The sequence below is a fragment of the Zingiber officinale genome, chromosome 7A (genome assembly GCF_018446385.1).
Source record: "Zingiber officinale cultivar Zhangliang chromosome 7A, Zo_v1.1, whole genome shotgun sequence".
Classification (NCBI taxonomy): domain Eukaryota; kingdom Viridiplantae; phylum Streptophyta; class Magnoliopsida; order Zingiberales; family Zingiberaceae; genus Zingiber; species Zingiber officinale.
In genome coordinates, this window is record NC_055998.1 from 66,266,958 (window position 1) to 66,292,984 (window position 26,027).

The following is a 26,027-nucleotide window of genomic DNA, read 5'->3' on the forward strand; positions in this document are numbered from 1 at the left end:
CCTAATTAGGCTAACTTGAGTTCGACTCAAGTTGATTCATGTGTTAAATGAGTCTAATTTAGATTTTGACTCATTGAATCAATTTAATTTAATGAATTAGATTCATTATATTAAGTTGGCTCGAATCAAATGGTTGGATTAGATCCACCATGGTAGAGATTGAGTCAAGTTTGACTTGACTTGAGAAGGAAGACCAAAGGTCAATTTTGACTTGACCTTTTTGCCACCTCATTGGTGAGTTGGCATTAGGTGGACCAATAATGATGTTCCACATCATCATGGGTGCCACCTCATGGAAGTAACAAAGTCACTCTCTTAATGGTTTCATATTAATTGCAATTAATGCAATTAATGTGATTTTATGGTTTCATATTAATTGCAATTAATGCAATTAATGTGAATTTTGAAATGTGGCCGGCCACTTGGTTTTTGGGTGAAAAAAATTCATTTTTCATTCACTAGTGTGCATCTTCCTCCTTCTCCCTCTCAAGCTCTCCCTCTCCTCCCTTGGCCGAACCACATAGGTGCTAGCACACCTTAGTTTTTTTGGTCATCTCCATCTAGTGTGTCCGTGTGGATACTTCTAGAGGACCGGCGCTTGACGGTCTTGAGATCAAGCATCATTTGGACGAGCGGGAACGCGAAGGGCATCGCATCAAGGGTAAACACTTTTTCCTCATAGATCTAAGTAGTAGATCAGTTTTTGAACTCGTACAAGAAATAGTTTTTCGAATTTTTATACGAATTTTTGCACGGATCTACGGCTTTGGGTCCTTCGGGGTTTCCGCGACGCGAAAAGCGATTTTCGCGGCTCGAAGAACCCAACAATAGCCCTAGGTGAATGTGCATCTCAACTGTTATGGATGATGCATACACTAAAAGATTATCAACTAGAATATCAGAAAACAAAATTTTCAATTGATAATATAAGTTTAATTAATCTAACCAAAAATCCAATTCACCACTCAAGGACTAAACATATAGAAGTGAAGCACTACTTTGTAAGGGATCACGTAGCTAAGGGTAATATTGTACTTAACTACGTTGAGTCAAAATCAAACCTAGCTGACATATTCACAAAGTCCTTACCTGAACTTGAGTTTAGTTCACTTAGAAGACAAATAGGGATGTGCTTAGTAGAATAGAACTCATTTTCTGCTTACTTTTCTTAACTTATTTTTTAATCTTAGGAAAATTATTTTTTAAAATCCCAATTTCTTAGATTTTCAAAATTTGGACTTAGCCTAGGCTTAACCCTAGAAATCATGTTCCCCTAGATTTCAATCAGAGCATCTCATAAGCACACTAGGCATAACTTATTTATGTTTAAAAAAAATTAGAATGGGGTGAGATGCATAGGGTACAATCTAGACTTTAGAATACTTATTTTTGTGCATCACAGTAAGTCTGGACAATAAATACCAAAATTACAGTAATCAAATTAAGTTATCCAGACTTAGTCAAAAATAACTAGATCACTAGCTTAACTTGACTAACCAAGTGAAAGTTGTTGCCCTCTAGGTAATCAGCTAGTAACTAATGGTTAGACATGTGACCAAGGAATTTAAGTATTTACCTTTCAATTACTCATGCTTGGACATTAGGAATATTTTTTTTTGGTTTTGTTTTGTTTGATTCTCCAAAGTGAAAATGGCCTTAGTTAAAATTTTATAAGTTTTTCAAGTTAAGCATTTTTTTAATTATTTCCAAAAAGGAAAAACAAAATTTTTTCAAAATTTTGACTAAGTCTCTATATTTCAAACTTAGCGTTTAAAGCAATTCCAAAATTTTTATGCTAAGTGTCTTTCAAATACTTATTAAATTTGGCAAAGTACTTCAAAAACTAAGTTACTTTTCAAAGTCAAAAACTTCACTTAGCTAAAAGTTTTACAAGAAAATTAAGTGTTTTCCAAAGTATGTTTAATCCTCTACTTAAAAACTCTTATGTTTCATAAATTTTTCATTCTCTCCTTAAAAGCTAAGTGTTTATTACTCTCCAAACTAACTAAGGCAATTTATCATTTTTCTTATGCTCCCTTAAATTGTTTTGATATATGGCAATGGGGGAGAGTATAGAGAAATTCAAATTCATTATTCAATTCAAAGAAAATTAAAGAAAAGAAAGTTTGAAATTTTTAAGATTTAAGGGGAGCTTTTATTAAGGGGGAGTTTTTGTAAGATTCCATTAAGGGGGAGCTTTATTTGTGCTTATCATATTTATACTTGTTCTAAACTTTTGCTTAGCTTTATTTGTGCTAGTAACATCTTTATTATCTTTATGCTTAACTTTGAATTTCTGTTGCCATAATCAAAAAGGGGGAGATTGTTGGTGCGGGAAGCATCCGACGATCAAACCTTAGTTTTGATAATGGCAAAAGAGATTCAAAGTTAAATTTACTTGTTATCTAATGAGCTTAAACAAGTTTGCAGGAAAGTCCTAACTGCGGTTAGGCAGGAGAAAAATCCTAGGGGATGGTAACCCTAGGTCCTAGGGGGAGGTAACCCTAGGTGGAGAAAAACCCTAGGGGGTGGTAACCCTAGATGGAGGAGAAATCCTAAGGGGGGTAACCTTAGGTCCTAGGGGGAGGTAACCCTAGGTGGAGAAAAACCCTAGAGGGTGGTAACCCTAGGTCCTAAGGGGTGGTAACCCTAGGCAAAAAGTATAGTCAGTCTAGAGGACCTAACTGGCATCAGGTATGATCTCTTGAGTGGAGTAGGTGAGGACGCGTTCCCCGGAAGAGGGAACAGTAGGCGTCAGTTCGACTTAAGGTTTTTGGTTGGAAATCTGAAGTCAGAACTGGACAGCCTGAAGGTCATCAAACATTTCATCTATTATGTTTGTTATGTGCTAACATTGTGCTGTAGGGTATTTTAGGACTAACATATCTCGCAGACACTAAAACACAGAGTTTTACCTCAGATGAGCAGTACTCGAGGCGCCCTCATGGAGCTTGATGTGCCTCGAGTGCAAGTCAGATGCAACGCACGCAGCAGGGCTGGAGGCACCTCGGACGGATCTGGAGGTGCCTCAGACAGGATTGGAGGCGCCTCAAAGGGGGATGGAGGCGCCCTCAACTAGATAAGCTGTGACCAGTTCAGTGCTGATCCGCGCAGCTGACTTGGCAAGATTGGAGGCACCTCGGACAGGCATGGAGGCGCCCTCAACAAGCTACTTAAGGTCATTTCGACCAGCAGCTTAGGCATTCAAGCGAAAAGTAATCCTTCTTCAGTACGCTGCTAACGAGCCATTCCAGTTGAGCTACGACAAGTCCCCGATGACCCGAAACTTCAAGATTGTTATTCTTCGTCAGTATAATTGTCATTTCAATTTTAAGATTGTACTTTAAATTTATAATCTTTAACGATATTATAGTTGTTGCCCACCGAAAGCGATCAACGATCGCGGGCCTTGGAGTAAGAGTCGCCCAAGGCTCCAAACCAAGTAAATCTTGGTGTCCTTGTCTTTTGTGTCTTTAATATTTTCGCTGCATTACTCCGATACGTTTTAAATTGATCATTTTACGAATCCGAAATGAGTGAAAGTCACGAGCGTTATTCACCCCCCCTGTAACAACCTAACTTATCCCTATTCTGAGTTTCAAATGTCCATAAAGATATTTGAAAATGCTTTTAAAATAATCTAGAGATTTTTAGAAATTTTTAGAGTATTTTTCCGTAATTTTTGGAGGTCGTTTAGCATTTTTACAAAACCAAAGAAGTTTAGGCAAAAAGCGTTGGAAACGAGGTTTGAACCCGGGACCTTGGGTCACACTGACCCAAGCCAAAACCGGCCTGACAACTAAGCTAGGAGATTTCTGTTAACCCTATATAGAAAGAATTAAGGATATAGTATAGTTTGGAATAAAACCCTTATATCTAAAAGGGAATTAGGTTTTTGATTTTCCAAAAACCCAACATTTTCTCCCGAAATCTTTCTTCTCCTTCTCCCTCGCGACGGCACCTTCTCTCTCGGCGTAAACAAAGAGGAAGCTAGGTTTTGGGTCTCCGGCACCGGCGAAGCCTTATTCCAGTCATCCTTCACCGTGGGTGGTGATCCCGACGGAGAGGAGCTCGCGGGTACAAGAGGAAGCCAAAATTTTGCAAGCCGCTGAGCCCTAAAAGTCTTCCCCTTTCTTCTTCTCAGTTGTAAGTCCAAGAAAGCAAGTAAGTACTACTCACCTGCGGTAGGAGTTGCTCCGAATCTTTGGATTTCGTTTCCTTGTTTTTGGATTTGTAGTTCCCCTTGATGTGAATCTGCCGTGAGTTCCCTGGTTGGATGAATTCGGCGGTGAACCTTGGATAAGTGGCTTTCCTTGTTTTCGAATCATGCTTTGAAAGTGATTGAATTTAGGGGTTTAGGATGACTGCCGTGGGTTTCAAAGAAGGTGTAATAAATTGTTTAGTGTGATTGAGCATGTAGAATTGTGTTAAGCCAAATCTATGCTTGTTAGGGATTCAGTTCTGTTTGAAATCTGAGATAAATGAATAAATTGTTTAGGGTTAACATGTGGTTTCGGTTTCTATTAGTTGATCATTCTATTGCAAATAGATTAACAGATTTCTTTATCAGATAGAAGTTGGTAGCGGCAGTAGCTTTTCTTGTTGCTTTACTTCGTTAGAAAGGAGTCAACATGTGTAGATCTAGTGATGCATGCTTTGGTACACCACGTGTAGAAATTGTTAGCAGCAGTAGTTTTTATCGCCTTATGCTGTGAATATGTTGCAAGGGGTTTTAGTTCAACAGGTTTTCTTTTTAGTTTGAAGCATGCGGTTAGTTTTTCTTGCTACTCAGAGGGCAAGAACAGCCCTTCATTTAGTTAGAATGGTTTAAGCATTTTATTGAGCTTAAGTGTAGATTTTTAGTAGTTTTATGTGCAGATTTCTATTAGCCATATGTGCAGATTTTTATTAGTCATGTATGCTGATTTTTTTGGGTTCTCTTGCTTCAAAATGTACATGAGCAGATTTTAGCATCTATATATTCACACATAGCATTTAGTTTGGACCTTCCTTGCTGTGATAAGCAGCTATAAGCAAGAAAAAGATAAAGGTCTAGTTAAAAGGAGTTAACCAGTAAATCATTTAAAGTAAGAGGCTAGTACCCGACTTCCAAGGTTGTCGTTAAATAAATCCAGGTGACCAATTCCAAGGTCTTGGCCCTAGTAAGACCAAGGTCTTTACCTCATAGGACTGGAGGCTCGCTACCTCAGTCACTATTAGAGAGCACGCAAAACAAATATGGTACTAAGCCTGGGCCCAAAAGAAGAAGAAGAAAAGAAAAGTTAAAAAGAAGAAAGAAAGAAGAAAGAAAGAAGAAGAAAGTAAAAGATAGAAATTAAAAGATTAATTTCTGTTACAAGGATATAGGAAATTGAAACAAGTTTTATGCTTATATTAAATAAAAAGTTAGTTTCTTTAATTTTAAGCTTACAGTGTTAATTTCTTATTATCCTGTTAGATAGTGAGCATGTTTAGTATCCAGTTTCATTTTCTGTATACCATGAGCACATGCAGATTTGCTTTAGCATTTCTGTTTCAGTATTATTGCATTACTTTTTATGCACTTCGAGTTTTTGTGAGATAGATTAGTACTTACTAAGCGTTTCCGCTTATAGATCTATTTTCTTTCCTCCTACTGCAGATAAAGGAAAAGCTAAGATATGAAGGGAGACGGCAGGATGGTGGTGGTGATGAAGGTGTGTGATGACTGCGACTATGGAGAGATCCAGAGAGTGTTATCAAACCTGCAGGACCTATTTGATTAGAGTTTATGCTTTAGTTCTTTTCTTGAACACTATTATGAAGTTTGTGATATTGTAATTGAGTTTATTTCCGCATATGCATTTAGTCACTTTAATTAATTGTGGAGTGATATAGTTGGTTGTTTTTACTGTTGTTTTTATAACTGTGTGGTTGTGAAAAATGAGTTCCAGCCGCCTGTGGCTGCGTATATATCTTATGTACTATGGATTTGGTCACCGGTACAAGGGAGACTCTGCCGAAATTTTTCGGTAGGAATTCCTCTGGACCGTGATAAATCTAAGTATTGCTAGTAATAGCGTCAGTAACACTAGTAAGTAGAGTAGTAGTTAGGTAACGGTCGCCCTTAGATAGTAGTAGTAAGAAGGGTGGGTTGTTACAGTTGGTATCAGAGCAGTGTTCCATTCTCCAGCATCACACACACATCAGCATCATCCTCGCCGTCTCCAAGTAAGAAAATATTTAAATTCTTTCTTTATTCTGCTTTCCTTATTATTAATTGCAGTATAGAGTACTTATTTTTTTTAGTACTTAAGTAAGATCAAAGATTTAGTTTTCCTTTTCTTTATTCATATTTATGTATGATTAGAAGGGTTAAAGTAAGATATCAAGCCTTTACCTTGTATAATTAGATGGCAAGAAGAGGACGCCCCCGTGCTACTCACACTGAGGAACCAGCTCAAGGGAACGAAGTGCCTAGGGTAACTGAGTCCAATCTTTCTGAAGTGGTTGCTCAGCTCCAGAGACAAGTAGCAGAGCAGCAGCAAGTGATTGCCAACCTGATGGCCAACCAGCAAGCAGTCCCCCCCCCCTCCTCCAGCTGTCACTGCAGAGAATCCAGTGGTAACCGAGACTCCACCAGCTGCCCTGGGAGCCGTCACAGCACCTCAGAGACCAGAAGCTTATCTTATACAGTGGCTGAAGCTGAAACCAGAGAGCTTCTCAGGCACGACTGAGCCCTGGGATGCCCAGGCTTGGTTTAAAACACTAGAGAGCACTATGGAGCTTCTTGATTGGCCAGAAGTCGAGAAGGTCAAGTGCGCCTCTTTCTGCCTATCTGGAGATGCTCGTATGTGGTGACCTGGGCAGATTTTCAGTCAGAGTTCTATGAAGAATTTTTCCACCTGCAGATTACCAACAAGCACTACGAGGAGTTTATAGAGTTCAAACAAGGTGACTTGTCAGCGGAAGAAGCAGCCAAGAAGTTCAACAGACTAGCTCGTCTCTGTCCAGAGCTAGTGAGTACAGAGAAGGAGCGAGTCAGGCTGATGCTCAGAATGCTGAGACCACAGATAGCACTGAATGTGAGCATTGGAGCTCACCGGCCCCAGACTAGCGAAGAGTTGATCAGTAGAGCACTAATTGCTGAACATTACCTGAACAACATCAAAGCACACCGAGCACAACATCAGCCAGTGAAGACAGAGGACAAGACAGCAGGAAGCCAGAAGTCACAGTCAAGTAAGCAGAACTTGAAAAGCAAAGGTAAAAGGAAGCAGTGGAACACAGGAGGTGGCCAGAAGGGAGGACCAGCAAACAAGCAGAGCAAGTTCCCTCCCTGTCCCAAATGTGGGAGGACACATCCAGGAGCCTGTCTTTTGGGTAAGACTGGATGCTACTCCTGTGGTCAAGAGGGACACATGGCTAAAGAGTGTCCTAACAAATTCAAAGCATCTCAGCCACAGCCACTGCAATATGGAGGCCAGCCTGCACAGTTGCACCACATGGAAGCAGCATTGGAGGGACCCTATATCAGTCAAGGAAGGTTAGAAGCTCCACCAGTTCCAGCCTAGGATGGTGCCAGAGTATTCTCCCTCACCAAAGCAGAAGCTGCTAGTGCCTCCACGGTCGTAACAGGTCAAGTAGTTATTTTCCAGCATTTAGCTACTGTACTATTTGATACTGGGGTGACCCATTCTTTCGTATCAGTACCCTTTGCTAGCAGATTACAAGTGCCTACAGAAAGTATGAACTCCAAGTTTCTGACAACCCTACCTTCCGGGGAAGTCATGGAATCCAATCAGTGGCTCCGAGCTGTATTGGTTAGAATTGCAGACCGAGAACTATATGTAAATCTGATAGTTCTCGCCATGCAGGATTTCGATATCATTTTTGGTATGGATTTCCTCAACAAGTACAGTGCCTCAGTGGGCTGCCGCAGAAAGAAAGTAATTTTTAGTCCAGAAGGTGAGCCAACTTTTGAGTTCACAGGAGTGCAAAGGAAGAAGACCCAGAAGCTCCTCTCATCTCTAGCAGCACACCAGATGTTAGCTAAAGGGTGTGCAGGTTTTCTTGCATACATAGTAAAGGCAGCAGAGCAGAAGGGACCCAAGCAGGAGGAGGTCCGGGTAGTATGCGAGTATCCAGAAGTATTTCCAGAAGAGCTACCTGGACTACCTCCCAACAGAGAGGTGGAATTTGAGATTGAATTGGTTCCTGGAACCGGTCCAATTTCAAAAGCTCTATATCGCATGTCTCCAGCAGAGCTGAAGGAGTTACAAGAGAAACTACAGGAGTTACTTGACAAAGGCTTCATTCGCCCTAGTCACTCACCTTGGGGAGCTCCTGTGTTGTTTGTCAAGAAGAAAGATGGAACAATGCGGATGTGCATAGATTACAGAGCTTTGAATCAAGTGACGATCAAGAACAAGTACGACTTATTTGATCAGTTAAGAGGGGCAACAGTGTTCTCAAAGATAGACCTGTGCTCTGGGTACCATCAGCTGAAGGTGAAAGAAAGAGATATACCCAGAACGGCGTTCAGAACCAGATATGGACACTACGAGTTTGTAGTTATGCCTTTTGGAGTGACCAATGCACCTGCGGTCTTCATGGACTTAATGAACAGAGTGTTCAGAGAATATCTTGACAAATTTGTCATTGTATTCATCAATGACATTCTGGACCCCAGAGGAGCATGACATGCACTTGAGGATAGTACTGCAGACTTTTCAGCAAAAGCAGCTTTATGCTAAATTCTCAAAGTGCGAGTTCTGGTTAAATCAGGTGGCGTTTTTAGGTCACATTATTTCTAAAGAAGGTATTCAAGTGGATCCAGCCAAAGTGGAAGCGGTCAACAACTGGAGTAGACCCAAGAACGTCAGAGAGATCAGAAGCTTCCTTGGTTTAGCTAGGTACTACAGGAAGTTCGTGGAGGACTTTTCCAGGATAACCTCTCCACTAACAGCCCTCACAAGAAAGAACAAGAGATTCGAATGGTCAGATAAATGTGAGCAGAGTTTCCAAGAGCTAAAGAAGAGATTGATCAGTGCTCCCATTCTGACTGTTCCACAGAGCGACAAGAGTTTCGATCTACAGTGATGCTTCCAAGATGGGCTTAGGAGCTGTCCTCATGCAAGAAGGAAAAGTCATAGCTTATGCTTCCAGACAACTCAAAGATTATGAGAAGAACTACCCTAATCATGATCTTGAGCTGGCAGCTGTGGTTTTTGCACTTAAACTCTGGCGACATTATTTGTATGGGGTTCAGTGTAGAATCTTCACATATCATCAGAGTCTTAAGTATTTCTTCACTCAGAAGGACTTAAACATGAGACAGCGCAGGTGGCTGGAGTTGGTCAAAGATTACGACTGTGAAATCCTCTACCACCCAGGCAAAGCTAACAAAGTGGCAGATGCACTCAGCAGAAAATCTAATGCATCCCTGATGTCTTTGTCATCATTAGCCCTGCCACTACAGAAGGAGTTGTCAAATTTTGGACTTGAAATTATTTACGGACAGCTCTCCGCATTGACCTTAGAGTTCACATTGCTTGAGGAGATACAGAGAAAGCAAAGTGAAGATCTAGACATCCAGAAGATCAAGTAGGGGATACAGAAAGAAGACAAATCAGAGTTTCGAGTAACAGACAGCGGGATTCTTTATCAGGGGAGTCGCATTTGCGTGCCCGATGATGAAGAACTGAGAAAGAAGATCTTAGAGGAAGCTCACAGTACACCATATTCCATACATCCTGGTTCTTCTAGGATGTACCAAGATGTGAAACAGAGGTTCTGGTGGGCAGGACTCAAGAGAGATGTTGCTAAATATGTCAGTACCTGCTTGACATGCCAGAGAGTCAAAGCAGAATACCAGAGACCAGGAGGAGTTCTTCAGCCTCTTCCAATACCAGAATGGAAATGGGAAGACATATCCATGGACTTCATAACAGGTTTTCCAAGAACCACCAATGGATATGATGCGATATGGGTAATAGTAGACCGATTGACCAAGTCTGCTCACTTCCTAGCCATCAAGGTGTCCCACTCCATAGAGCAGTTGGCCCAGCTATATGTTAAAGAGGTAGTCAGACTTCATGGAGTTCCTAAATCTATCGTTTCTGATAGAGATGGGTGCTTCACCTCACACTTTTGGGAGTGCGTTCAGAATGCACTAGGCACCAAACTCAAGTTCAGCACAGCTTTCCATCCACAGACTGATGGACAGATAGAGCGAGTGAATCAGATTTTAGAAGACATGCTCAGAGCTTGTGCGCTAGATTTCAAAGGAAGTTGGTGCAAGTATTTGTGCTTAGCTGAATTCGCTTACAACAATAGCTATCAGGCCACCATCAAGATGGCACCTTATGAAGCCCTATATGGCAGGAAATGCAGATCACCCATATGCTGGCAAGAAGCAGGAGAGAGAAAAGAGATGGAAGCAGAGTTGGGCATTCAGACAGAGGTGATAGACGAGACTACTCAAGCAATCCAGAAAATCAGACAGAGAATTGAGACCGCCCAGAGCAGACAGAAGAGTTATGCTGACACACGCCGTAGGCCATTGGAATTCCAAGTAGGAGATTCAGTTTTCCTCAAGGTCGCTCCTATGAAGGGAGTGATGAGATTTGGCAAGAAGGGCAAATTAAGTCCTCGCTATATAGGACCTTACCTAATCATAGAAAGGATTGGGAAAGTAGCTTACAAGTTGGACTTACCACAAGACATGTCAGCAATACATAATGTATTTCATGTCTCCAAGCTAAAGAAGTGTCTCCACCACCCGAGCCAAGTGGTTCAGCCTCAGTCAGTGCAGATCCAAGAGGATCTTAGTTATGAGAGCAGACCTACACAGATAGTGGACAGAGCAGTCAAGAGATTGAGAAACAAAGAAGTACCACTAGTGAAGGTCATCTGGCAGAACCAGAAGCACAAGGAAATCACTTGGGAGCGGGAGGACAGTATGAGACAAAAGTATCCAGAACTATTCTAAGTTCGAGGACGAACTTTTTATAAGGTATGGGGGATTGTAACAACCCAATTTTCCCTATTCTGAGTTTCAAATGTCCATAAAGATATTTGAAAATGCTTTTAAAATATTCTAGAGATTTTTAGAAATTTTTAGAGTATTTTTACGTAATTTTTAGAGGTCGTTTAGCATTTTTACAAAACCAAAGAAGTTTAGGCAAAAAGCGTTGGAAGCGAGGTTTGAACCCGGGACCTTGGGTCAGACTGACCCAAGCCAAAACCGGCCTGACCAACTAAGCTAGGAGAATTCTATTAACCCTATATAGAAAGAATTAAGGATATAGTATAGTTTGGAATAAAACCCTTATATATAAAAGGGAATTAGGTTTTGGATTTTCCAAAAACCCAACATTTTCTCCCAAAATCTTTCTTCTCCTTCTCCCTCGCGACGGCACCTTCTCTCTCGGCAGAAACCAAGAGGAAGCTAGGTTTTGGGTCTCCGGCGCCGGCAAAGCCTTATTCCAGTCATCCTTCACCGTGGGTGGTGATCCCGACGGAGAGGAGCTCGCGGGTACAAGAGGAAGCCAAAATTTTGCAAGCCGCTGAGCCCTAAAAGTCTTCCCCTTTCTTCTTCTCGGTTGTAAGTCCAAGAAAGCAAGTAAGTACTACTCACCTGCGGTAGGAGTTGCTCCGAATCTTTGGATTTCGTTTCCTTGTTTTCGGATTTGTAGTTCCCCTTGATGTGAATCTGCCGTGAGTTCTCTGGTTGGATGAATTTGGCGGTGAACCTTGGATAAGTGGCTTTCCTTGTTTCCGAATCATGCTTTGAAAGTGATTGAATTTAGGGGTTTAGGATGACTGCCGTGGGTTTCAAAGAAGGTGTAATAAATTGTTTAGTGTGATTGAGCATGTAGAATTGTGTTAAGCCAAATCTATGCTTGTTAGGGATTCAGTTCTGTTTGAAATCTGAGATAAATGAATAAATTGTTTAGGGTTAACATGTGGTTTCGGTTTCTATTAGTTGATCATTCTATTGCAAATAGATTAACAGATTTCTTTATCAGATAGAAGTTGGTAGCGGCAGTAGCTTTTCTTGTTGCTTTACTTCGTTGGAAAGGAGTCAACATGTGTAGATCTAGTGATGCATGCTTTGGTACACTACGTGTAGAAATTGTTAGCAGCAGTAGTTTTTATCGCCTTATGCTGTGAATATGTTGCAAGGGGTTTTAGTTCAGCAGGTTTTCTTTTTAGTTTGAAGCATGCGGTTAGTTTTTCTTGCTACTCAGAGGGCAAGAACAGCCCTTCATTTAGTTAGAATGGTTTAAGCATTTTATTGAGCTTAAGTGCAGATTTTTAGTAGTTTTATGTGCAGATTTCTATTAGCCATATGTGCAGATTTTTATTAGTCATGTATGCTGATTTTTTTGGGTTCTCTTGCTTCAAAATGTACATGAGCAGATTTTAGCATCTATATATTCACACATAGCATTTAGTTTGGACCTTCCTTGCTGTGATAAGCAGCTATAAGCAAGAAAAAGATAAAGGTCTAGTTAAAAGGAGTTAACCAGTAAATCATTTAAAGTAAGAGGCTAGTACCCGACTTCCAAGGTTGTCGTTAAATAAATCCAGGTGACCAATTCCAAGGTCTTGGCCCTGGTAAGACCAAGGTCTTTACCTCATAGGACTGGAGGCTCGCTACCTCAGTCACTATTAGAGAGCGCGCAAAACAAAGATGGTACTAAGCCTGGGCCCAAAAGAAGAAGAAGAAAAGAAAAGTTAAAAAGAAGAAAGAAAGAAGAAGAAAGTAAAAGATAGAAATTAAAAGATTAATTTCTGTTACAAGGATATAGGAAATTAAAACAAGTTTTATGCTTAGATTAAATAAAAAGTTAGTTTCTTTAATTCTAAGCTTACAGTGTTAATTTCTTATTATCCTGTTAGATAGTGAGCATGTTTAGTATCCAGTTTCATTTTCTGTATACCATGAGCACATGCAAATTTGCTTTAGCATTTCTGTTTCAGTATTATTGCATTACTTTTTATGCACTTCGAGTTTTTGTGAGATAGATTAGTACTTACTAAGCATTTTCGTTTATAGATCTATTTTCTTTCCTCCTACTGCAGATAAAGGAAAAGCTAAGATATGAAGGGAGACGACAGGATGGTGGTGGTGATGAAGGTGTGTGATGACTGCGACTATGGAGAGATCCAGAGAGTGTTATCAAACCTGCAGGACCTATTTGATTAGAGTTTATGCTTTAGTTCTTTTCTTGAACACTATTATGAAGTTTGTGAGATTGTAGTTGAGTTTATTTCCGCATATGCATTTAGTCATTTTAATTAATTGTGGAGTGATATAGTTGGTTGTTTTTACTGTTGTTTTTATAACTGCGTGGTTGTGAAAAATGAGTTCCAGCCGCCTGTGGCTGTGTATATATCTTATGTACTTTGGATTTGGTCACCGGTACAGGGGAGACTCTACCGAAATTTTTCGGTAGGAATTCCTCTGGACCGTGATAAATCTAAGTATTGCTAGTAATAGCGTCAGTGACACTAGTAAGTAGAGTAGTAGTTAGGTAACGGTCGCCCTTAGAGAGTAGTAGTAAGAAGGGTGGGTTGTTACACCCTCCCCCCTAACACGATCTCGATCCAACAGTATCGACACCGTCCGAGTGCCCAGAACCCTTCCGAGCGCCCAAACGAGAAAGTTTATCAAAACTCAACGTGTCACAATTTGTTACGACCTGGATAAAATTTTATCCACGTCCAAGTGTCTAAAAGCCTTCTAAGCACCCCGATCAGGATTATAAATACAACCTGATCCCAAAAGCTAAAAACAACGCTTGTTATCAATTATTGTCCTGTTTAACTTTGTAATTCAGTGTTTCAACTACTGCAAGAGGCTTCTCCATCCAAAGGAGATTTTAGTAAGTTTTTTCAACATCTTGGATTAGCAATCTTCTGATTGCAAACCAAGTAAAATTTCTATGCCTCTCTTCTTTTAATTTGCTTACTATTTTTTGTACAAGTGTTTATGTTAATTAAGCAATAAAGTTCAAGAAAGGTATTTATTTTTTATTTTAGGCTATTCACTCCCCTCTAGCTAGCTGCAAGGGACCAACAAGTGGTATCAGAGCGAGGACGCTTCAAAAGGACTAACTGTCGATCGAAATACAAGAGATGGTCAAACCAAGTATTTGTTGGTGCACTTGACCTCTAGGGTTTCGATGTTTGACAATGCACCCAAGTCTAGTCAGTTTGACCAATACACCCAAGTCTGGTCAGTTTAACCAAGGGTTAATCCAAATAGGACTAAATGTTTGAAAGATAGTAGTCTAGTCAGGACAAGATGACTAGCAAGGAGAAGTCCTAACTGGAGGTTAGGCAAAGTTGAAATCCTAGTAAGTGAAATTAGACCCTAGTGAGTAAAACCAGGCCCTAGTGAGTGAAGCTAGGTAGTGGATGGAAGTCCTGGTGAGTGAAGTCAGTCCCTAGTGAGTGAAGCTAGGTAGTGGAAGTCCTGGTGAGTGAAGCCGACCCCTACTGAGTGAAGCTAGGTGGTGGAAGTCCTGGTTAGTGAAGCCAGGCCCTAGTAAGTGAAGCTAGGTAGTGGAAGTCCTGGTGAGTGAAGCCAGACCCTAGTGAGTGAAGTTAGGTGGTGGAAGTCCTGGTGAGTAAAGTCAGACCCTAGTGAATGAAGCTAGGTGAAGAAAGTCCTAATGAGTGAAGTTAGGCAATAGAAGTCCTAGTGAGTGAAGCTAAGCAACCCTAGGGGAGATACCCCCTAGGTTATATGTGACAGACTAGTTTTCGGTTAACCGTGCTCAGTTGACTGGACCAACGAATCTTGAATTTCGTTAACACTGTTTTACCTTACCATTTTATTTATTATGCTAACTCAGTGTTGCAGGGAAGTTCAGCTAGGTCGACGGGCCGACTGGATAGCTGGCACGAAGTCCAGACTAGTCGATGGGCTGACCGGATGTCTAACAAAAGGTAAGTAAAGGCAAGTCACTGGAGGAGAGTGATTGTGAGGGCACATCCTAGTTGAGGGACAATGGCGTTGGTCCAGTTTAGGTCCATTTGGGATCCTCCTGGTCCTGGAAGGACAGGAACTAATTACTCTATTTTTTATATTGTGCTAACACTTATCTTGTAGGGTATTTTGGACTAATACATTTGTTGCAAGGAAAGAAAGCAAGCAAAGAAGCAAAGCTGCCTTCGGGTGAACAATACCCGAAGGCGCCTTCCATGGCTATGGAAGGCGCGTCGGTACTGTTCATAGAAGGTTCCTTCCATGGCTATGAAAGGCGTCTTCCACTGGATGAAATTTGGTCGAAGTCTTGGATGCACTGATCACTTCGGGATTGATTTTGCCTCATTGGAAGCACCTTCTATACTTATGGAAGGCACCTTCCAAGCCTTTTATAAGACAGTTTCAAGGAGACATTGGAACAATAACTAGATAAGAGCTACCGTGGTCCATTCAAGCTTCCGACTGCCCCCGATTGCTGCTAGACTCTACTACGAAACTACTGAGCTCGACAACTGATCCGAGGAGTTATGGTCGTGCCTGGAAGACATACATCAACACAAGAAAAGCTCTCATTTCGATCTATAAGAGTGTTGGTAACTTTTTGTACTTAATTACTATAAAAGGGCAAGTGTAGTATATTGCACTTGACCTAATATTTTGTACTCGATTATCTCTTCTGGGGTACCAGAAGAGATTTTTAGTGGATTGCCCATCGATAGATTCGTAGGACCTAGGCCTTGGAGTAGGAGTTGTCGAAGGTTCCGAACCAAGTAAAAACCGCTTATGCTTTCTTATGTTTTGTTTTTTTTTGTTTTCCACTACGTACTCTGCTTTTAATTTTTTAAAAGAAAACAAGTTTTAGAAAACCACGTGATTCACCCCCCCCCTCTCACGTGCATCACGATCCAACAGTATCTACCCACTGAAGTTCAAAGGGGAGTTCGTGATTTGGAAAAGAAAGATGGAGGTATTCTTCAAAATGGATTTTGATTTATTACTAATATTAAAATATGTTTTTTTAGCTCCAAAAGACAAAGAAGAATATCAATGAACCAAGAAGGAGCAAGCATATTCGTAGCAAATGGACAAACTAAACTCCATCTACTGAATGTGCTACCTCCATAAGAAGTCAACAGAATCGGCTCCTACGAATCAACAAAGGAGTTTTGGGAGAAGTTCTTAGAGCTACATGAAGGTACGTCCAAAGCCAAACTCGTAAGATGGGACCTGCTTTAGAACCAAATCAGCAACCTTCGACTAGAAGAAGGTGAAACTATCACACACCTTCACTCAAGAATCAAGGAACTCATCACCAGACTCACGAACCTTAGAGAAAGGGTAACCAACCATGATTTGCTAAGGTACGCACTTAATGCGTTTCCTAGGAATCCTGAATGGCCAACCTTAGTAGATGCTTATTACATCTCTAAGGATCTAGAAGTAAGTACATTAGAAGAATTATTTTATACACTTGAAGTGCATGAAACTAGATGTGTAGATCTGAAGAAGGAGCTCAAGCACAATATTGCCTTAAGGGCAAAAATAGACGAATTAGAATCTGAAATGACTCTTGATGATGATGAAACAGTCTTTATGGTAAGAAAATTTAAAAAATTTATTAAAACTAATAAGTTTAATCAAGTGCAGGGTAATAGAAGGAAAAGAAAGGTAAGATGCTACCACTGCAATGAAGAAGGGCATGTCATAGACAACTGTCCAAAATTGAAAAAAAAAAGAATAAGGAGAAGGAGAAGGAAAAAGATAAAAAAATGTGACCCAAGCGACCCAGAAAAGGCACAAGAACCTAAAAGCGACATAGGACGAAACTTCATCAGAATCAAAAATCGAAGCCTATGTTGGACTTGCACTGATGGCAAGTCACGAAGAAGGTGATGAAGTAAGCTCATAGAAATGAGCATTGAGAGTATCGATGAAGGGGAGTAACGTTAGAGGAAAGCAACTATTCAGGGGGAGCATATGAGATCGACAAGGTAAGTCAAGTATGATCTCTACCTCCAGATAAATTATTTAAATTTATAAAAAATATTATCAAAAAGTTCTTACAAATTAGAAATAGAGAATAAAAAACTAATACAAAAGAAAATAATGATTTAAAAGGAACCCTAGCAACATCTTGTCGATTGGAGGATTTTGTTGGTGCAGCGGGGACCGGCAAGAGGGGGGTGAATTGCCTGCAAGTTAAAACTAAACCCTCCTCAACCAATTTCAACTCAAATAATAAGCAACTATATTAAGAATCAAAATAAGCAGAGAAAAAGACATACAAATTTAACCTGGTTACAACCAAGAGGGTTGTTAATCCAGGACGATGAAAAGCACAATAAGAGAGCTCCTTCTCTGAAGGCGGAGAAGCCTTTTACACTTTGTAAGCACAGAAGTTGCAGAAGAAGAATTACAGAGTTGGTTTTTCGTTCACTGTTTTCGATATATCTAAGAGTTACCCAAGACCCTCTTTATATAGGGGTTCTCGAGCTTATCAGTTCACCTGATCCTTCAGGATCAAGTTTGACTCGAGAGGGATCGGTCGACCGATCCCCAGGTTCGGTCGACCGAACCTGCTGTACCTACCCAGCTTCACGTCCAGGTGCAGTCTCTGTGGATTGAGCTTGGGTTCGGTCGACCGATCCTTTTGTTCGGTCGACCGATCTGCCAACGGTCTTCTGCTGAGTTGGCCCGATCAGATTGCTCGACTTGGTCTCTGGATAGACTTCGGTTTGGTCGACCGATCAGAAGGTTCGGTTGACCGATCAGCTCCCCAACGGTTGGCTGCTTGACGTGGCTTCTGACGTGTCACCAACAGCTGGCTTCGGATACAGAAGGGTTCGGTCGATCGATCAAGGTGCAGGTCAACCGAACCATTAACAAGTCAACTTTTAGTTGACTTGTTCCGGTTCGGCTCCTTGGGTGATTGCGGCCTACCGGAATAGGGCTCACCCGAACCCAATTCCCGGCCTTCTCCTCGAGCAGGCTTCCTCCCCGGCTTTACGTCCCTCGAACGCCGCGCACGTTCTTCTCGCCCACCGGGTGTACTCTTCCGCAGCTCTCCCGTCCTTCGGATGCACCGAGCCCGTCGGCTCCCTTCCCGTGTCGTCCTTCTCGCCAGCTGCGTCTTCCGCTCAACTTCCTGTGCTCCTAAGTTCCTACACACTCAGACACAGGGATCAGACAAAACGCAGGACCTAACCAACTTGGTTGATCACATCAAAACTATCACGGGGTTCAACAGATTTCGATAAACTAAAAATAGAAAATGAAAATTTAAAAGAACAAATACAAAATTTAAAAAAGTTTGCATGTTTAACTTTTATTCCATCAAATTTTAAAAATAATTCAGGTCTAAATTGGTATTTTAGATATCATAAAGGCCAAGTTAGAAAGTTATCATCGAAATATATCCCTAAAAAATTTTTAATTAATCTAGTAGGAAGGAACCTATTTTGGGTTCTAAAATCATGCTTAGATTAAATTTTTATGCATGTCTTACATTTGAATTGATTGAATATTTTTTTCTTGCTTAGAATTGACTAAAAATTTTTTACATAGTTTTTGTTAAAAATTAATTTGATCCAAATTTTTTGGAGAAAGAAGAGTTCATTATTCTTCTATAGAAAAACTTTTACATTTTTTTGACTATTGTATTATTTTTCTATGAATTTTTTTTAACAAAAATCCTTTTTTTTAATTTAAAATTATTTTATCGAATTAATTTCTACAAAATTTATCTTTTTGTAAAATATTATCATTTTCTCTATATATGAATTTTTTTTTGAATTTTTTTAATCATTAGTAAATTTTCTATGAATTATTTATCCAAATATAAATTTTTAATATTAAAAATTCTTAAAAAATTATTTTTTTGAAAATTTATTTTCTCTGCAAAGCTACTTGCTATAATACATACTTAAAAAATATTTCAAAAATTTTTTAAACTTAAAAACTATTTTTAAAAATTTCTTTTGAAAATTTAACTTGTGTAGAAGAAAATTTATTAATACTTAAATCAAATTCATAATTTCATGAAGATTTTATTATAGCCTTGGTTATATCTGCTTTATCGCTATAAAAATTTTTAGATTAAAAATATTGTTCAAATTATTTTTTAAAAAAATGGTTTATAAGTTATAAAAATCTAGATTTTCAAAATTTAAACTTAATGATTTCTTTTTTGGTTATTAGTCACCTTATTTTTATCCCTTAGACTCTTTTTTACACTTTTTCCAGTTATTTTCATAGAATATCCCATTTTTAATGTGATCAAAGGGGGAAAACTAAGGGTTAAGTCTAGGGGGTATATTTTTAATTTTTAATTTTTAATTTTTTTTCTTAAATGTAAAACATGTACTTGCTAGTTTCTATTATTTGTTTTCAGTTAACACAAACTTAACTTAGGGTTACTCACATCAAAAAGGGGGATTGTAAGTATCCCGTGATAGTTTTGATGTGATCAACCAAGTCAAGTTAGGTCCTGTTATGTTTTGATGTCCTATGTCTAAGTATGTAGAAATTTAGGAGCACAGGAAGTAGAGGGAAGACACAGCCAGTGAGAAGGATGACACGGGAGAGAGTCAACGGGCTTAGTGCGTCCGAGGGACGAGGTGCTGCAGAAGAGTACGCTGGCGAATGAAAAGGAAGCACATAACGGTTCTGAGGGACGAGAAACCGGAGTGGAAGGTTGCTCAAGAAGGCTGAAAAATGGGTGTAGGTGAGCCCTATTCCAGATGGCTGGAATCACCCAAGTGAGTGAAGCCAGAGTGAGAGCTCGGACCGAAAAGTCAACAGGGAAGTTGACTTCAGTCCGGGTGCTTGGACCTAGTCCAAGCGCCCGGATCACCTGGGCGCACCCAACAGGGGCGTATCGACACCGTCTAGGCACCTGAAACCCTTTCGGGTGCCCAAACCAAAAAGTTTATCAAAACTCAATGTGTCGTGATCTATTGCAACTTAGATAAAATTTTATCCATGTCTAGGTGCATCGATCATGGCTATAAATACAACCCTAATTCCAGAAGCTAAAAACAACACTTGCAATCAATTCTTTTCATGTTTAGTTGTGTAATTCAGTACTTCAACTGCTATAAGAAGCTTCTCCACCTGAGGGAGACTTTAGTAAGCTTTTTCAACGTCTTGGATTAGTAATCTTTTGATTACAAACCAAGTAAAATCTCTGTGCCTCTCTTCTTTTAATTTGCTTACTATTTTTTGTACAAGTGTTTATGTTAATTAAGCTGTAAAGTTCAAGAAAGGTATTTGTTTTTTATTTCAAGCTATTCACCCCTTCTAGCCAACCACAAGGGACCAACATAAGAGTCGTACGTCACTTACCTTGTTGAACTCATTGTTCGAAGCTCCCCCTTCATCGAAGCTTTCTATGCTCATCTCGGATGAGGTTTCATCATTTTCTTCATCTTGGTGACTTGCCATTAGCACAAGTCTAGCGTATTGCTTTGTCTCAGATTCGAATGATGACATCTCATCCCAAGTCGCCTTCAAGTTTTTGTGCTTTAACCATCTTGGCCCTTTGTCCTTCTCTTTCTCTCTTTTCTTCAACTTTAGGCAGTTGTCTTTTATGTATCCTTCTTCATCGCAATTGTAGTACTGTATTTTTCTTTTTCTTCGAAGAAGCTTCTTGTCCTGCGACTTATTAAACTTGTTAGACTTAAAAGATTTTAAAATTTTTATTACCATATATACTCTTTCATCTTCATCAAGGGATGTGTCAAAATCTGATTCGCCCTTCTTAGCTTTCAGGGCAATGTTGTTGTTCATCTTTTCTATGTCTTTAAGACCTGCACATTGAGACTCATGAAGTTCAAAAGTTGAAAATAAATTCTCTAATGTACTTACCTCGAGGTCCTTGGAGATATAGTAGGAGTCTACTACAAATGCCCATGTCGGTGCTCTTGGAAATGCATTTAGGGCATACTTCAATGAATCCCTATTCGTTACCGATTCTCCGAGGTTGTTGAGTTCCGTAATCAGTTCTTTAATCTTGGCTTGCAGTTGAGCCACCTTTTCCCCTTCTTCTATCTAGAAGTTGGTTAGTCAATTTCAAAGAATGTCTCATCTTGCTAGATTAGCCTTCGATGTTTCTTCGTGAAGCTCCATGAATTTCTCCCAGAGTTCTCTCGAAATTTTTGTAAATCCCATATCTCATCGAGACCTTTCCACATTTTTTTTACATTCCATTTGTGCTTCTGGCTTTTGAACTTATGACTATAATAATTAACTTGTATGTGGACTTTGGTTCTTGTTGGGTATTGGTTTCGATTATGGTACATTGTGTCTAAGTCGTGCCGGTATGCAAACCATTTTGGTTTTCCTATATGTGGTTGATGTTTATCTTGCATGGTTTATGTTTGCACAATTGTGTGGCATGTGTATTATTATCTTACGTGATTTGTGTTTGTACTAATCGTGTGGGTTGTGTATTATCTTCTAGTGTGTTTATTCCAATTGTGTGGGTTGTATCATGTCATATTGTATATTGTTACAAGGGAGGTTCTGTTCGTTTTTGTCGGATAAGTATACCCCCAAGGCATAACATTCAAACTTGAGACAGACCCCCTGAGTTGAAGATGGTTTGGATATTCTACGTTTAGATGTGGGTAGTTCTTCCTAGACCTCCATAGTTTTTTTTATCTAGTGCATAATTTTTCATTTATTTATGTTAATTGGGTAGCATTTACTTGCTTACCATGACTCCACTCTATTTGTTTCTTGAGTTGATACTTACTTGCTTATCCTTATATTTAATCCATTTGATATATATATAGTCTCATTGTTCTTCATGCTTGATTGTTTATATACATACAATATCATTAGACCATCGTTAGCTAGCAGAGTTTAATCTTGGATATGATTGTTACTATTTACTAGTCATTATTAGTTTATATGCTTATATGTCACGATTGCCCACAAGACATCCGTGGTAGCGAGTTCACCTATAGTCCATAGCTAGATAGCTACATATATATATCCTAACTGCCCACAAGACATATGTAGTAGTGAGTTCGCTTGCAATCTGTAGCTAGATAGCTACATATATACCCTATCTTCCTACGAGACCATCCATGGTAGAGTGTTTCTCCCGTAGTTAGTAGCACCTATATGTCATGTTTACCCACGAGACCATCCATGGTATAACATTTTTCTCGTGGACAATAACTATTTATATTCCCTAATAGTCCACGAGACCCATTCGTGGTAGCATGTTGTTGCACGCAGTCATAACTTGTTATATGTTAGTTACGTATTTGTTTATGCTTATTTTGGATGTACCATATATACTCCCAATTTATTGATTATACCTGGTTGATCAGGTTTGTAGATGACTATGTTGGTGTTTTTCTCTTACTTTTATAGTAAGTATTTTAGCTAAGATTGCTTCTTTTAATCTCCTTACGTTATGTAGTTCATGAACTATCTTTCTTATACCCACTGAGTCATTGTACTCACTACCCCTTACTTTCCTTTGACCTTCAAGTTAATAGTTAGAGGATGTGTCGTGTCGCAAAGGTCCTGACTGTTGGTTCCACCAGTTTGGATTCCCTTTTTGAATTGCTTAGTTGATTTTTCATCGCTTGTATTTATGGTTTCTTTCCACATCGATTCAAATAGTATGACTTTTATCTTGTTTAGTTGAGTATGTTCACATGTATATGTATACATACACACATTGACATTTGTAACTTGGTGATATTATATTACATTGGTGTTTGTATTGGCTTTAATTGGATTGATATTGATTATTTCCTATATTGTCACTAGAGGTTACCGTTCTATTTGGCGGACAAGTGCACTCTCAAGGCGTGACAAATGATCACTCCAAATATTGAAACATAAAGAAACTTTATTATCTAATTTACTAAATTCATCAATTAAATTCTTTTTTCTTGTTTTAGTAATTTTTTTAATTGTATGAATAAGTTAGTCCTAGGAACACGTTTAGCACATGGATTCAGAGATTCTTTATAAAAATCTTCAAATATATATTTAGATCCAAAACTAAAAGAAAGATGTTCTTAAAAAACAAATTTAGTAATATTTCTCTTAATTTATTATTAGAATATAAAAATAAATCAGAATCAGTACACTGCTAGTTGAAAAATATCTAGAAAATTATAATTGAGAACGGTCGAGTCTATATTTTATCGGTTGCTTTGTTCTACGTATTGTTTCTATGACCCATAGCTGACGACGACTTGGAATTTGTAGAAAGCATTGTATTGCTTATATTTTGTACATAATTCTTCCGACGGAAGAGTGACATTCTCAAAATGTTTAGTAAAAATAGAAGATTTTAGAGAAGAAATTTCTCGAACCTTAGAATTAATTGTATCGAAACTTCTTTATGTTTCAGGTGTCAGAAGGTGCTCGGTTTCATTATCGATGAATTGAATGTTGGGTGGATTCACTATTTTCTTTCTCTTATGAGATTGAGATGATGAACCTCCACGACCTCATTCCATTGTAGTTGAATGTTGGAGACAAAAGTGCACAGAAATTGAGACTTGAAGTCAAAAACGTGTAGAGAATTCAGAATTGAGAATAAAGAGGAGAGAAAATGTGTGTGGAAATGATGAAATGAATTTTCTATTTATAGAGTTTGGATAGTAATGAACACTAAATCATAACCTTTGCTCAAAAAATGATTAGATGGTCTTAACCATTAAAAAAAACAAAATAATCATCCCCAACAACTAGAAACTATTGGTTACTAATAGAAACATAAAAAAAATTTAGAATCGGCGGGTTAAACCGACGGTCCATCGATTTTTGGAGGCCTAGAACCGTAACATGCCCACCTACCGGGCTAGTTACGATTCGACCTGGTGACCTAGGTTAGCGGGCAACTAGCCCCGCAACAGGCTCGTTGACCTGGTTACAGGCCCGGGTTGAGTCCGGGCCAAATCCGGCCTAAGTCAGGTTGGGTCACCCTTTATCAAAAAAATAATAATAATAAAACTTTATGATGTATCGAGCCATCGATAGTTCTATATAACATCTTTTACTTTTCATCTAGTATAGTTCGCCTCCTTTTGACTATCGTCAATCCTATCATCTTAATATCTCTTGTCCTATAGTTCCTCATGTTTTATATCATTCTTTTCTATTTTTTTATTGAACTTTGAGCCATCAAATCATATCAACTTGGTTGCACCAAGTCAAGCTCCATGATTTGTGCTACTAAGGGATTCACAACAAGCATTTTTTCAAACTCCCTTATTTTCTCTTTCCTATGTATCGTTGAATATTAAGAGCATCTCCAATAGGGCTGCAAACGAATCGAGCCGGCTCGCGAGCTTTTCGAGCCGGCTCGAAAAATATTCGATTCGCATTCGAATTTATCGAATTCGAGCCGAACTCGAACATGTTCGAACTTTTTTTCGAGCCGAACTCGAGCCCAAATGATATTGTTCGAGCCGCTCGTGAGCCGCTCGCGAGCCTTAATATTTATTAATATAAGTTAAATATATATTAAATAAATAAATTTCGAGCCTTTTGAACATATTTTCGAGCAATAATTCGAATAGTTCGCGAACATGTTCGAATATTTCGAGCCGAACTCGAACCCGAGCCCTAATTCGAACCGAACTTGAATCAAACATTTTGAATTTTTCGAGCTTCGAATTGAGCTCGAACTCGAATATACTTATTTCGAGCCGAATTCGAGCCTTAAATTTTTCTGCATATTCGGCTCGATTCGGTTCGTTTGCACCCCTAATCTCCAATACAAGGTTTTTAAAGAACTTTATTGAATGAAAAAGCTAAACAAAAAAGTTTTAACCATTATAGATACAATGCTTGAAGTTTATAGTTCAAGAGCAATAATAAAATTTCAAAGCTGCTTTTTTATCTTAAAATTGATGTAATATGCATATAGCCATACAATTATATGTTATGAATTGTACCACACAAAAAACATTTAGAGCTCTAACTATTGGAGATCTTTCAATAGATTTTTAAAATATTGATGTGACATGATGTGACATATTGAGATTATAAAAAAAAGCTTTTGTAGAACTCTAAGGGCATCTTCAATGTTTAGAGTTCTACAAAAGCTTTTTTTTTATAATCCCAATATGGCATATCAATATTCTGAAAACCTATTGAAACATCTTCAATAGTTAGAGCTTTAAATGATTTTTGTGTGGGTCAATTCATAACATGTAATTGCATGACTATCTGCATATTATATCAATTTCAAGACAAAAAAGTAGTTTTGAAATTTCGCAACTACTCTTGAACTATAAACTTCAAACATTGTACCCATAATGGTTAAAACTTTTGTATTCGATTTTTTTATTTCACAAACTTCCTAAAAATCTTATATTGTAGATGCTTTAACCATTGAAGATGCCCTAACTTCTTAATATTCTTTTCCTATGTGTCACCCAACTTCTTAATATTCTCTTTCATAATCACTAAATATTAGAGCACTAACAATGAGAGCTCCTTAGGAGCTCCCAACGTGGATGTGGCATAAGGGAGGGAGCCTTCTCCTATAGTGAGAGAGAGCTCCCTCATTTCCAGGAAGACGCGACTCCCAGTTTATTTTTAATTTTTATTTTTTTTTAATTATAATAACTTTTTAAATTTAAATTTAAAAAATCAATAAAGTTTTTATTTATGATTTTTATTTCAAATAATGTAATTTATTCTTTAATTATTAATATTATTTAGTGGCAACTTATGAATTTAAATTTTATTTATATATAAGATAAAATATAATGAAAAAAAGTAGGATCCATAAAGAGCTATTTAGAGGTTTTTTTATGATAGAGAGATATATAATGGTTTTTACTTTTGATGTAACGTTGATATGATATTAAGAGAGCTCTTAGAGAACTCCCACGACTATGGATGTTCTTAGCTTCTTAATCTTTTTCATCCTTTCTTTGAGGACCACAGTAAAATCCAAAAAACCTCCTAACCATTAGAGATGTTCTAAGTTTCTACCCAACTTAATGTCTACATCAATAATATAGGTAAAAATAAAAATTAAATTATCAACATATTAAAC